A 4830-nucleotide genomic window follows, 5' to 3' on the forward strand; every position below is an offset into this window, starting at 1 on the left:
TTTTTGAATTGAAGGATCCAATCAAAACTCCAATGGCACAGCGGGTATGTTCATGCATGTTTCTTTAACAGGTTTGCTCTTATCAATAGCTCTATTGATTTCAATTTAAATTGTGTATACAGTTGACTTCTCATATCATGCATGTTACTAGCATCACAACAGAGCCAATAGTGTTGTTGTACATGTAGACCCGTGGTACCCATCTGAAATCTTATTGTGCCGTGTAGTTTCCCACGCTTTGTATTCTTTCACTGCTGCTTTGTCTTGAACTGATATGATTTGAACCGTGTCTCTATTTTGATTTGGCAAGACAATGCAGTGACCATAGGACATAGATATATGTTTGTTTGATGCTTTTATTATGTACTAGTACTTGGCAATAGAAGACTTGGTAGTTTAATCCTGTCCACCTTACTAATGAACTGGTTCACCGAAATGAGTTTCATATACTAGTACATGCTAAACCTGTTATGTGTCTGCTTGTTTCTTCTTTTAGAATGCTGACAGAATATTGGGGAAGAGTGCCTTATTAAGCAATGGTAAAGGAAGTAATGCAGACAAGGTTCAGGATAGTGACACATCCTTGTTGGTCTCCAACAAAGCTGATAAAACAACTAAGGAAGACTATCTCGAAGACAGTGAGACAACCCCAAAGTCCTGTCTTGGTTTAGTGTTCGAGTTACTGGCCACTACCTCTTGCAAAAGCTATTCAAACTCACTGTCTGAATCAGTTCAGTTACTTGAGTCTCAACTACAAGCTAAAATACATCGATCAGCTGTGCTGCGATAAGAAGTGGAAGGACTGCGGATGTCCCTGGAGCATTCAGATGCATACTTTCAGGTGCAACAGCAAGCGTTGGAGGATTTTAGCGCCAAACAGGACAAAGCTAATAAGCTTGCTAAGCTTATTGCCAGCATGGTGGATACCCAGGATAACGTTTCTTGAGCTCTTCTGAAGTTGTTTCAGTTATGCTCTTGTTTTGCTGCCGCGTTTATTTGCACTGGTGGCCAATTTTGACGGCCAGTGTATGTAATATGCTGCTTTGTTCCCTATATTTGCACTAGTGGCGAACTTTGATGCCCAGTGGATGTAATATGTGTAATAGCGGTAATAGGCTAGCGTTAATTGCTTGCTTATTTATTTCCTTATTGTCTTGTTTAGTTGTTTGCTTGTAGTCACTTCAACTCTTTTTTTGTGTTTTTCTAGTGGCCACAATAACCTATTTTTGGAAACTAGGCCAAAATAATCATGGCAACACACAGACTGTTGTAACCATGGGCCTCCTATGGGCCGTATGATCCATGGGCCTTCTATGGGCCATAGGATCCATTGGCCTTCTATACGGGCCGTAGGATCCATGGGCCTTCTACGGGTCGTATGATCCATGGGCCCTTTACGGGCCGTAGGATCCACGGGCCTTCTACGGGGCGTATCATCATTTTGCCAATCATGGGTCGTACTATTCATGGACCATAATAGGCCGTTATTAGGCCGTATTTGATAACTCTATGAAAACAGCCCAAAGGGTTTTTTTTGACATGAAAACGGCCCAACGTATTAAGTGGCCACAAATGGGCCGACTGTAACCACGGGTTGAATTTGGCCCACAAGCAGAAAATGACAGTAACTGGCCGTAAGTAACCGAATGCTGGAAATGAGCCAAAGAATAAATGGGCCCTGAGAAGGCCGAAAGATAACATGGGCTGGAAACGGGCCAATGGAATAATGGGTCGTTAATGGGTATGAAGTGATACACTGTTCATTACGGGCCAGTTTCACCACGGGCTGTTAATGGGCCAAGAGTTACAAATGGCCTCATATGGGCCAAAAGACGTCATGGGCTATACATGGGCCGAAAGTTAAAACGGGCTGGAATCATATTGGACGGCCCAGATGACGGTACTGGGCCTAATTCGGATAGGTCGTAACGGGCCCTGGGTTAGCGGGCTGTAAATGGGCTATATGCGAACAGACCGTTAACATGCTTTCCGTGGGCCAGCCCGCCACCTTTTGACCAAGTCAAACGGGCCGCCCTTTTCACAGGAATGGGCCTCTCTTCGGCCGTGCCACGTGTCGACGTATCATAGGCGCCTTCCCAACGGTGAGCCGACACGTGTTTCCTCCAGCGAATGATGATTTTACACGTGGAAAATCCCCATTGGTCGGGGCTGTTAACGGGTTATCGGATCCAAAACCGGACCCGATAGCTTAACCGCGTTCCGTTATGGTGGATGCCACGTGTCGGTCACCCTTGTCGAAAGCACTTCTGTGACGCGCGATTTATCATCATGGAAGTGGACACTTCCGTGATGATAATTTTGGTAATGTCATGGAACATTTCTACGACAGCACAGGTATGACTATCTTGATTCTGTCATAAAATCGTCATGGATGTACATGCATGACAAAAAACGTGACCTACTGTGACAAACACGTATCATCACGGAAGTGTATTTTTTTTGTAGTGTGATCATCACTTGCCAAATGAACTCTTGGCATGGTGATGTCCATAGGATGCTCCGCATCACTGCCCCTCGGGGGTGTTGGCGTTGTTCGCCTTGCGAGGCGGGGGGCCCTCGCGAGGGTCTTGTCTTGGGTTTCTTCTAGCTGGGCCGTACCGGGCCGACGATGAGGCTGCGTGCTGGGCCGCAGGCAGACAAGTCTGGGTACCCTCCATCCCAGAACACCGATAGTAACCCTCGGGCCCAAGGCGTGCTCGAGCTAGCTTCGAGGCGATGCCAAGGAGCAAAGCTCGAAGTGATGCGGGCCCCAACCGCCTGCGGGCCAGGATCGACGTGTGGCGCACGACGGGACACAGACACCTCCATTTCCCCACACTGGTACGCGTTCGTGCTATACCACGGTTTTTAACCCCATTCACGATGGCATTTGGAACCATCGCCAAGTGAGTGTGGGCGATAGGGGGTCCTTCCCACACGACGTAGGAACCGCCGGGGATATAGAGCAATGGTCCAGAGGCCTTCCAAAATGTAATCGTGTGTGATGCAGCACACACTAAATTCTTTCGCACGTGTGGGATCGGTGATTAAACGTTTCTAATGACGCGGTGAAACTAAACGGTTTGTCATAGTGAACCGTTTGGGAAACAGTATGTAAGGCACATGGGCCAACATATGAACTGTGTGCGGTTTGTGCCCCATCGCACATGAGTTTTCTGCGTAACCTGTCTGCCAGCCAAGACTCCATCACACACGTTTCCCAACAATTACCGTCAGGAGCCCCTTCGCACACATACAAGTGATGTAGACCGTTTGTGATTTGTTGTGTATTACCGACGGTTGCGGAAAGAGTAATGTGTGCTTTTCGTTTGTGATCCCACACGTTTCCTGAAAAAATTACGACTGGGATTGTATTTTACATTGGGCACAGTTTACTTCGAGTTCTCGTGTGCAATAACGCGATATTACAAATGGTTACGGAGATCCTACACACACGTAGTAGTGCTGCAAATCGTTTGTGATCTGTTGTGTATCACCGACGGTTCCACTACGATTGACGTATGCTTTCCGATGTGGATCACACACACTCATCTAGTTGAACCATATGCGGAGCAATTGCCAGGTTAAAAAATCCCATTTTGAATCTGCATGCAAAAGCAAATTCACCACAATATTCAATTGAACAAATAAACAAAAATATCCCATTTTGAATCGGCACGCAAAAAGCAAATTCGCCACAATATTCAATTGAACAAATAGTGTCCACAGGAAGAACATTCATCAGATTTCGCAATAATTGCAATTGAACATATGGTAGCTAAATTCCAATGATTTGTCCACACATATATGCATTACATAATTAACCATAGTGTACGAAATACGAAGACCTCATCAGATGGAAAACAATGGATCCATGCGTATATGTTTAGCGGCTAACTCTTACTCAATGTTTCAGGAGAACGCATGCTGAAATCTTCATTATCATCGATGGGATTGATGTAGTGTTTCAGGAAGAAGTCGCTGATAAATCTCCGAACCATCAGCAATTCACCAGCCGGGAGCGGTTCAGGGGTCCTCGGTTCTAAGATGAGTTGCAGTATTTTTAAGATCAGAATGTGCCATAAGAGTGGAGTAGAAGATATTAATTAAGATAGACTTAGCGATACTAATTCGCGAGGATTGTCACAACTATCAGCAGATTTGCAGATGAAGATCATGTGTCTGCAAACATAGTATCCACAAAGGTTGGTCCCTGCTTCTTGCTGAGGACACTGAAATTTTTTGTACAAAATTAGTCATGTATTTGTCCTGTTAGGAACAACCTAACCGGTGTTAGATGTATTATTTTTTCTTTGTAAAAAAAGAAAGAGGTTTATTTAGAAGCTTGAACATTTGACTAGCGTAAGAAAAGGTATTTACAGACTGTTTGATAAATTTTCCGAAAATAACGGATTTTGCTGTGTTACCGGAGAAACGATCTCGTGCTGCAAAGGTAGTTCCCTCTTGAACAGGTTCCCTGGTTTAGTTTCCATAGTGCAAGCACACTGCAAATGAAGATGAACTTTGACAACATCAATTATTGAACCAAATATGAATGCAAATTAGTTTCAACATCATATAATTAATACATATCCATGAATTGCTAAAGATGCATCAGATCCTGAGCCTTTGTTGACTCTTTGAGAGAACCGATGTAGTAAATTGTGTTCTCGTTTGGAACAATGAATACAAATATCCAGTGATTGCTACATATTAAGAAAGCCATGAACTTACGAATTATGTCAAATTCTGAAAGACAATCAGTGTATGCATGGTTGTTTACTTGCCTTACCATTCATGTTATGGCCAGAGAAATGATTCTGCATGGGA

Source organism: Triticum aestivum, chromosome 4D (assembly GCF_018294505.1).
Source record: "Triticum aestivum cultivar Chinese Spring chromosome 4D, IWGSC CS RefSeq v2.1, whole genome shotgun sequence".
Classification (NCBI taxonomy): Eukaryota; Viridiplantae; Streptophyta; class Magnoliopsida; order Poales; family Poaceae; genus Triticum; species Triticum aestivum.